Raw genomic sequence first — 10,310 nt, 5'->3', positions numbered from 1 at the left:
ATCCCTCGCCTGACGCCTAGAGTCCATGATGGCTCGCACAGTATAAGCCGTGGTTCCCTCGATGTCCAGAGGTGGCGGAGGAACCTCCCGCACCTCAGACTGCTGGAGCGGACCAGCCACCACCGGCCTGAGGAGAGACACATGGAACAAGGTGTTAATAAGATAATCAATGGGTGCTGTAACCTACCTTGTTCAGTTTCTTCAGGACTTTAACTGGCCCCACAAACCGCGGACCCAGCTTCCGGCAGGGCAGGCGAAGGGGCAGGTTTCGGGTCGAGAGCCAGACCCGGTCTCCCGGTGCATACACCGGGGCCTCACTGCGGTGGTGGTCGGCGCTCGCCTTCTGTCGCCTGATGGCCTGTTGCCGTAAATGGGCGTACATGGGCAGCGTCCCAGGTTTCTTCCGAGCGCCCGAAACCACTCATCCACCGCAGGTGCCTCGATCTGGCTCTGATGCCACGGTGCCAGAACCGGCTGATAACCTAGTACACACTGAAACGGTGACAGGTTAGTGGAGGAGGGATCCGGATGAGCCAACACAGGAGCCGAGGTAAACAAAGCCTTCAGGTGACCAAAAGCCCTGTCTGCCCCAGCTTACCACTGCAGTCGCACCAGTACCCCCTTCAGCAGTGAGGTAATGGGAGCCGCTACCTGACCAAAGCCCCGGATAAACCTCGGTAGTAATTAGTGGCAATTGAGTTGCAACCAATGTAAAGGAGACAAAACCTTAACTTTGCTGGAGTATTTAAACACATCCTCCTGAGATGTTTTGAAACATTTAATGGTGTGTTGAAACACCACTTAATCAAGTGTTGTGCAACTCCTTGCCAGGGACTGAGAGCACTACTGGAGATGGTTGAAAATAATGTTTTGGTGTTGAAGAGTTCTGTTCAGTGCAGAATTTGATCTCTTCTTCTGCAGCATTTGAATGTTTAACATTGATTTATGCATCTGATCATTTGCCAGTTTAACCCATTTTGTCAGGCATTGTTGAGCAGTGTTCAATCCACCAGCAGTAACTAGCGGTTTTACAGCAAACATTGCAGGATAGTGTATTTGTCTCTAACATTAAAAGTTGGAAATGTGAGAATGGGTCGTCTCATCATTGAATGTAATTTTTCCTGTAGGTTTTTATGTTCGTTCATCATGATCCATTGTTCATCATGATCCATTACACCCCATGGCACAACAACAAGCTGAATAAAACTCAAACAGAAGTATACATTTAATCTGAATTGTATTGGAATTTTACACTCAGCCACACTGTAAAAAAAATCTGGGGTGATTTGAAATTGTAAAAAAAAATATATATATATATACAATTTCAAATCACCCCAGATTTGTATTGGAATTTTACACTCAGCCACACTGTAAAACAAATCTGGGGTGATTTGAAATTGTAAAAAAAAAAATATATATATATTTTTTTTTACAATTTCAAATCACCCCAGATTTTTTTTACAGTGTGGCTGAGTGTAAAATTCCAATACAATTCAGATTAAATGTAGCATTTTATTCAATCAATCAAATGTATTTATAAAGCCCTTTCACATCAGCAGATGTCACAAAGTGCTTATACAGGAACCCAGCCTAAAACCCCAAACAGCAAGCAATGCAGATGTAGAAGCATCTGGAGAGGAAACAGGCTCTGAGGGGTGGCCATTCCTCTTCTGGTTGTGCCGGGTGGAGATTATAAGAGTACATGGTCATTAAGGTCAGATTGTTCTTCAAGCGGTTCAAACATTCATAAACCAGCAGGGTCAAATAATAATCAGTGGTTGTAGAGGGTGCAACAGGTCAGCACCTTTAGGAGTTAATGTCAGTTACAATACTGCAGGGGCTGTAGAGAAAGCAAAGGAGGGAGTAAGAGAGAGAAAGAGGGAGAGTCGAAAACAGCAAGTCCGGGACAAGGTAGCACGTCCAGTGAACATGTCAGGGTTCCATAGCCGCAGACAAAACAGCATAAAATGGATGAGTAGCATGACCAAGTGGACTGGGGACAGCCAGGAGTCATCAGGCGAGGTAGCTTTGAGGTATAGGGCTCAGATCCTCCGGGAGGGGAGAGAGATCAAGAGAGAGAGTGAGTTGGGAGAAAGAGAGGGAGCATACTGAAGTTTATACAGGACACCAGATGAGACAGGATCATTTCACCAGACAGGACAGACTGACTCCTGGCCCCCGGCACAAGTGTTGTAAAAAGTACTCAATCATCATACTTGAGTAAAAGTAAAGATATCTTAATAGTAAAAACTGTAAAAACAGTAAAAACTGCCTTGCACATAGACTATTGCAGCATAGATGCTGGAGGCTGAGACAGGGGGGATCCGGGGACACTGTGGGGACACCAACTTACTACCCTGAGACAAGGCTGAGTATGGCCCAGGAAGATCTCATCCACCGCACTAGCCCGAGGGGGCGCAAAACCGGACAGGAAGATTGCATCAGTGACTCAACCCACTCAAGTCGAGTACAGCGAAAAAAGTCTGGCACGACATCACACACCCCTCCTAATGAGGCATGGAAGAGCATTAGTAAGCCAGTTACTCACCCCCCATAATACGGTCAAAGGCAGATAATCCCAGTGGCGAGAGTGCAGCCGACCAGGCAGAGACAGCAAGGGAGGCTCGTCACTCCAGTGACTTGCCAAACACTAGCCAACTCTCGGCTGATAGAAACCATAATATGAATTAGCTAATAGAAATGACTATTTAGAATTTATCACATCAAGGGTGAGCTCACCAGTGATTGAAAAAAATGAGTAAAACACTTTCTAAAAGTCTAAAGTAATCCCATTGTGGGTAGAGTTTTTGCTATTCTCCACCTTTTCCCGCGTCAACCAAAGATCAGAGGGTTATTCCTGGTGCCGGATTTGTGATTTAGCAAGATCTGTCAAACCAGACCATGTGCAAACTCAGAATTTCTGGCTCCAGAAAGAGAGATTAAAGAGAGCCTGATTAGAAACCATAGTAATGAATGCTCTGAAGCAAACCTGCCACTAACTAGGTTAACTTGATCTTAGCCTGTCCTGGTGAATAATTAGTGGACTTCTCCGCCAATCAGATCCTTGTTTGTCACGATGGCCTGTCCATTCAAATTATTGGACCTCGAATACATCCTTTAGATCATTAAGAAGTATTTATTTTTGAACGTCATCGTTTTTCCGCACAATCAATCATATACCTGGTACATTTACTCAACCCATATAAAGCAAATCGTTTTGACTGCTACACAAACATTGTGTATTGCTTAGATTTTGTACAACTGGAAGTTTCCTGTACTTCGTGGGCGATGTTGAACAATTTGGCAAGGCAATTGTGTGTAGAGCCGTACGAAGTCACCCTCGCGCTGAAGAGATTTTTTGAATGTCTTTGTTGCATTCCCTGGCCATCAATCTGTCCATATAATCAAGGATGACTTTTACAGAATTGCAGGTAACGTACAGTAGTCTAGTCAGCGACTGCCAGCAATGCTTTGCTAATTTCAATGTAAATCAATAAACCTTGTCAACATGATAAAATGACTGCCTAATTCATCCCACAGATTCTCTAAACATCATTGGTACCCTGGTGGAGTGGCAGGGTAGCCTAGTGGTTAGAGAGTTGGACTTGTAACCAGAAGGTGGCAAGTTCAAACCCCGAGCTGACAAGGTACAAATCTGTTGTTCTGCCCCTGAACAGGCAGTTAACCCACTGTTCCTAGGCCATCATTGAAAATAAGAATTTGTTCTTAACTGACTTGCCTAGTTAAATAAAGGTCAAATAAAAAATAAAGCTGGGATACATGTCCCCATTCAAAGACCATCTGGACAAACTGAAGGAGACTGAATAGAAAATATTTTCACAGCATACAGGTATCTATTGACTTCTGTAACTTTCACCAAGCCAAGTAATTTTTGGAAAAAGACATTAAACTCAATGATCTTCCTTACTTCTTTTGTCAGATGATCTGTGGCTCCCAGAATCTCCTCACTAATAATGTGGAACCCAAGTAGTCTGGCTCTGTGCACGATTCCCAAATTTTCTGAGAATCTACCCTGTACCAGGGATTTCCGCAAGGTACGGTGCCTTCGGAAAGTATTCAGACCCCTTGACCTTTTCCACATTTTGTTACAATTACACCCTTATTCTAAAATGGATTAAACAAAACAAATATCCTCAGCAATGTACACACAATACACCACAAAAACAGTTTTTTGGACATTTTTGCAAATGTATTATTAAATATAAAAACATAAATACCTTATTTACATAATATTCAGACCCTTAGTTATGAGACTCAAAATTGAGCTCAGGTGCATCCAGTTTTCATTGAGATGTTTCTACAATTTGATTGGAGTCCACCTGTGGTAAATTCAATTGAAAAGGAAAACACACCTGTATATAAGGCCCCACGGTGCCATGAGGTCAGGATTGTGTCGAGGCACAGATCTGGGGAAGGGTACCAAAAAATGTCTACAACATTGAAGGTTGTCAAGAACACAGTTGCCTCCATCAATTCTTCAGTGGAAGAAGTTTGGAACCACCAAGACTCTTCCTAGAGCTGACCTAGAGCTGGCCGCCTGGCCAAACTGAGCAATCGGGGGAGAAGAGCCTTGGTCAGGGAGTTGACCAAGAACCAAATGGTCACTCTGACAGAGCTCTACAATTCCTCTGTGGAGGTGTGAGAAACTTCCAGAAGGACAACCATCTCTGCAGCACTCCACCAATCAGGCCTTTAGGGTAGAGTGACCAGACGGAAGCCACTCCTCAGTAAAAGGCAAGCCAGTCCGCTTGGAGTTTGCCAAAAGACAATTAAGACTCTCAGACCATGAGAAACAACATTCTTTGGTCTGATGAAACCAAGATTGAACTCTTTGGCCTGAATGCCAAGTGTCTGGAGAAAACCGGGCAGCATCCCTACAGTGAAGCATGGTGGTGGCAGCATCATGCTGTGGGGATGTTTTTCAGCGGCAGGGATTGGGAGACTAGTGAGGATGGAGGGATAGATCAATGTAGCAAAGTACAAAGAGATCCTTGATGAAATCCAGCTCCACAACACTCAGGACCTCAGACTGGGGCAAAGGTTCACCTTCCAACAGGTTAACGACCCTAAGCACACAGCCAAGACAATACAGGATTGGCTTCGGGACAAGTCTCTGAATGTCCTTGAGTGGCCCAGCCAGATCCCGGACTTGAACTTGATGGAACATCTCTGGAGAGACCTGAAAATAGCAGTGCAGCGACGTTCCCCATCCAACCTGACAGAACTTGAAAGGACTTGCAGAGAAGAATGGGAGAAACTTCCCAAATAAAGGCGTGCCAAGCCTGTAGTGTCATACCCAAGAAAACTTGAGGCTGTAATTGCTGCCAAAGGGGCTTCAACAAAGTACTGAGTAAAGGGTCTGAATACTTTTGTAAATGTGATATTTACGTTTTTATTACATTTGCAAATATTTCTAAAGACCTGTTTTTATTTGGTCATTATTGAGTATTGTGTGTAGATTAATGAGGAAAAAAAGACATTTAATACATTTTAGAATAAAGCTGTAACTTAACCAAATGTGGAAATGTAACTTGGCAAAATAACTGAAACTGGACGTCTTGCATGCGGAAAATGTAGTTCAATATTCAAAAGGCACTTGCACGTCTGAGCACGTCTTTTTTTGCAGGTGCATGGTAACAATTGAACAAGATGAAGGAAAAAGGAAACCGCACACTGCTCTTGATAGTATCACTGATCTTTAATAATCTTACGTATCGGCCTCACGGCCTTCGTCAGAGATTTTGTGAGTTTTCTAAAATGCCAAAACTGTAGGAAATCTTTTGCATGCTAACAGCATTCTGTTCGGAGAGGGAGTAGGGAGGATGAGGTAGTGGATAATGGAACTGTATTTGATTTGTGTTTGAATTGTATGTCCAATTAGAAAAGACTTTGTTCAGTAATCATCGCACTTGTTAGCTGGCGGTGAACTACTGGCCATTGAGACAAGCAGTGTCAATCAGTTGGAGAAATGTCTTATACCACTTGTTGGTTTTCCGAGCGCATGCCAGAAAGTTATTTATCATGTCTGCTGTATCCACTGCCCCCATTTTGCAATTATAGTCAAGCACACAGTCAGGTTAGATCACTCACTCACTCACTCACTCACTCACTCACTCACTCACTCACTCCAGGTGGTCCACCTTCCCTATGGCTTTCTCCTCTCTTGTAGCTCCAAGGTATAGTGATTTGGTCTCCTCCCCTATGTCTCCCACCAGCTCCTCTGTCAGAAACAGCTTGAAGCACTCTGCCTCAGAGGGAAATGGCAAGGGGCTTTGCACTCCAAAATAGGACTCATTAAAGCCAACAGCAGGGCCAAGAGGGGTGAAATGGCTGGAGGCCTTCCAGCTACCGCAGACCTCCCATAATTCACCCAGTGTGGTGTGCCTCTATCACCACCAGCATCTTCAAAGGGATCTGGGACTTCAAAAGGTGGGCAAGGAGCCCTCAGAATCAGGGTTCTCAATGACCACAATATTGGGGGGCAGCTCCTCACTGTCAGAATCTGTTTCCCCACTTTCATACTCAGAATTATTGTCAGAATTGACCAAAATCGACAAGATGAAAGACATTGCTAATACTACAGCTTTGCCCACTTGCTGCATACATGAAACACAACACTGAATGGCTCGAAGTAGGTGTCAGGGATGATGTGATTGGCTTCCGGGGTGGTTAGGATAATTAGCAGGTTAGGAAAATTAACATGGCAGGTTAGGAGATCTAACGCAGCAGGTTAGGTGAATTAACGTAGGAGGTTAAGATAATGAGGTTAAGGTTAGGAAACGGGTTAGGCTTAGCTACAGTTGCCAAAACCTGCTGTCCCTGACGCGACCGCTAGATAGAGCTGTTGCGAGCCTAGCTACTCCATCTAGCCACAATGGTAGAAATGTAAACAAGCCATTTGTGGCAACAAATAATCAGTATCATAAACACCCGCAAACCATCAGAAAATGGTTTGTGTGGTAATACATGTTTGTTAATCTAACTATACTGTCCTATTTACAGTAGCAATTACAGGGAAATAATACTATGCTTTTGTTTGAGAGTGCACAATTTTGAATATGAAAAGTTATTAATAAACAAATTAGGCATATTTGGGCAGTCTTGATACAAAATATAACATAAATACAATGGTTCATTGGATCAGTCTAAAACTTTGCAGATACACTGATGTCATCTATTGGCCAAAATCGAAATGGCACCTGGGCTGGAATAATACATGATGACCTTTCTCTTGCATTTCAAAGATGATGGTACAAAAAATACAAAGCTTTTTTTCTTTGTATTATCTTTTCCCAGATCTATTGTGCTAGTCTACTACATTCCTTTCACATTTCCATAAATTTCAAAGTGTTTCCTTTCAAATGGTACCAATAATATGCATATCCTTGCTACAGGCAGTTAGATTTGGATATGTCATTTTAGGTGAAAATTTAAAAAAAGGAGCTAATCCTTAATTAAACCACCCTGGACCACTCTGCCTGCCCTGTGCCTGCCTGCTGTTCTGTACCTTTCAGATTCTGCTCTGGACTACTGACCTCTTTGAAATTGTCTGCATCTGAGTCTTCTCCTGAGCCTTGACACTCAAAGAAAAGTGTTGAGTGAGTGCACCACAAACATATTTCCAGGGTGTTAATGCATTCTCCCAGCACAGACTCTTCCAACACCACAGGTAATGGAGGGATCCATCTGCAAAAGTTAAGTTTTACTTTGATGTCAAATCAACTCATTTTTGATAGCTAGCTACCTTAGCTATTGTGTTTGCTAACATGCTACTGAGCCATGACACTAGCATATTGGTATTAAAAGACAGCAATGCATTCACTTAATGTTTAGGCAACTCAGTTAGCTAACAACCCATCACATGCATTGTGCAAAAATATGATAGCTAACGTTAGCTAACTAAGCGCTAGCCAGTCAAGGGCTCTGACAAATTTAAACCGGTATCAAAAAAATGTGTTTCACTCTATCCCATAAAACATGACGTTGCTAACTAGGCATCATTTAGCTAATAAAATGTTCAAGTTTAGGAAGTGTAATAAGTTAGACACTCACCAGACAACTTTGGTAGGGAGCTAGCTAAATAGGTTGGTTTCCATCTTCCAACCGATGTGTCTAATCCCCCTGATTGGTCATCAGTCAAAGGGATTGGTCTGTTGAAACTCTAGGGCGCAATTTCATTTTTGGATGAAAAACGTTCCCGTTTTAAACAAGATATTTTGTCACAAAAAGATGCTCGACTATGCATATAATTGGTAGCTTTGGAAAGAAAACACTCTGACGTTTCCAGAACTGCAAAGATATTTTCTGTGCGTGCCCTAGAACGTGAGCTTCAGGCAAAACCAAGATGAGACGGCATCCAGGAAATGAGCAGGATTTTTGAGGCTCTGTTTTCCATTGTCTCCTTATATGGCTGTGAATGCGAGAGGAGTAAGTCTGCCCTTTCTGTCGTTTCCCCAAGGTGTCTGCAGCATTGTGACGTATTTGTAGGCATATCATTGGAAGATTGACCATAAGAGACCACATTTACCAGGTGTCCGCCCGGTGTCCTGCGCCGAAATTGGTGCGCAAAAGTCAGCTGCAAGTATTTTTCCACAGAATTCAGAGGAGAATGCAGGCTTCCACGAACGATATATCAATGAAGAGATATGTGAAAAAACACCTTGAGGATTGATTCCAAACAACGTTTGCCATGTTTCGGTCGATATTATGGAGTTAATTCGGAAAAAGTTTGACGTTGTAGGTGACTGAATTTTCGGTTCGTTTCGGTAGCCAAATGTGATGTACAAAACGGAACGATTTCTCCTACACACAGACGCTTTCAGGAAAAACTGCGCATTTGGTATGTAACTGAGAGTCTCCTCATTGAAAACATCCGAAGCTCTTCAAAGGTAAATGATTTTATTTATTTGGTTATCTGGTTTTTGTGTTGCGTGCTAAATGCTACTCAAAATGCTAAGCTAGCTTAGCATACTCTTACACAAATTAGTCAATTGCTATGGTTCAAAAGCATATTTTGAAAATCTGAGATGACAGTGTTGTTAAGAAAAGGCTAAGCTTGAGAGCAGGCGCATTATTTTCATTTTATTTGCGATTTTCAGAAATCGTTAACGTTGCGTTATGCTAATGAGCCTGAGGCTTTAGTCACGATCCCGGATCCAGGATGGGGAGTTTCAAGAGGTTAACAAAAGGCTAAGCTTGTGAGTGAATATATTTCTTTCATTTCATTTGCGATTTTCATGAATCGTTAACGTTGCGTTATGCTAATGAGCTTGAGGCTATGATTACGCTCCCGGATACGGGATTGCTCGACGCAAGAAGTTAAGAGGCTCCTCTGTCCTCCACTCGTTACCTGTATTAATGGCACCTGTTTGAACTTGTTATCAGTATAAAAGACACCTGTCCACAACCTCAAACAGTCACACTCCAAACTCCACTATACGGCCAAGACCAAAGAGCTGTCAAAGGACACCAGAAACAAAATTGTAGACCTGCACCAGGCTGGGAAGACTGAATCTGCAATAGGTAAGCAGCTCTAAGACTCTATCTTTGGCTGGAAAAAATGGCTGCGTTTTTTTGGGGGTTTGGTGGTGGTCTAACATAAATATGTGTTGTGTTTTCGCTGTAAAACATTTAAAAAATTGGACATGATGGGTAGATGAACAAGATGTTTATCTTTCATTTGCTGTATTGGACTTGTTCATGTGTGAAAGTTAAATATTTCTAAAGAATATTTTTGAATTCCCTGCGCCACCTTTTCAGCTGAATGGGGGGTGGAGTTCCCCTCGGGGATTGCCTTGCCATAACAGGTTTTAAAGGCTAATCTGAAGATGGTGCTGGCTAAAGCTAAAACTGGCGAGTGTAGAGAGTATAGAGATATTGTTATCCACGTCGGCACCAACGATGTTACGATGAAACAGTCAGAGATCACCAAGCGCAACATACAGTGCCTTGCGAAAGTATTCGGCCCCCTTGAACTTTGCGACCTTTTGACACATTTAAGGCTTCAAACATAAATATATAAAACTGTATTTTTTGTGAAGAATCAACAACAAGTGGGACACAATCATGAAGTGGAACGACATTTATTGGATATTTCAAACTTTTTTAACAAATCAAAAACTGAAAAATTGGGCGTGCAAAATTATTCAGCCCCCTTAAGTTAATACTTTGTAGCACCACCTTTTGCTGCGATTACAGCTGTAAGTCGCTTGGGGTATGTCTCTATCAGTTTTGCACATTGAGAGACTGAAATTTTTTCCCATTCCTCCTTGCAAAACAGCTCGAGCTCA

Source organism: Oncorhynchus masou, chromosome 26 (genome assembly GCF_036934945.1).
Source record: "Oncorhynchus masou masou isolate Uvic2021 chromosome 26, UVic_Omas_1.1, whole genome shotgun sequence".
NCBI classification, from domain to species: Eukaryota; Metazoa; Chordata; class Actinopteri; order Salmoniformes; family Salmonidae; genus Oncorhynchus; species Oncorhynchus masou.
This window is presented reverse-complemented; position numbering follows the sequence as displayed.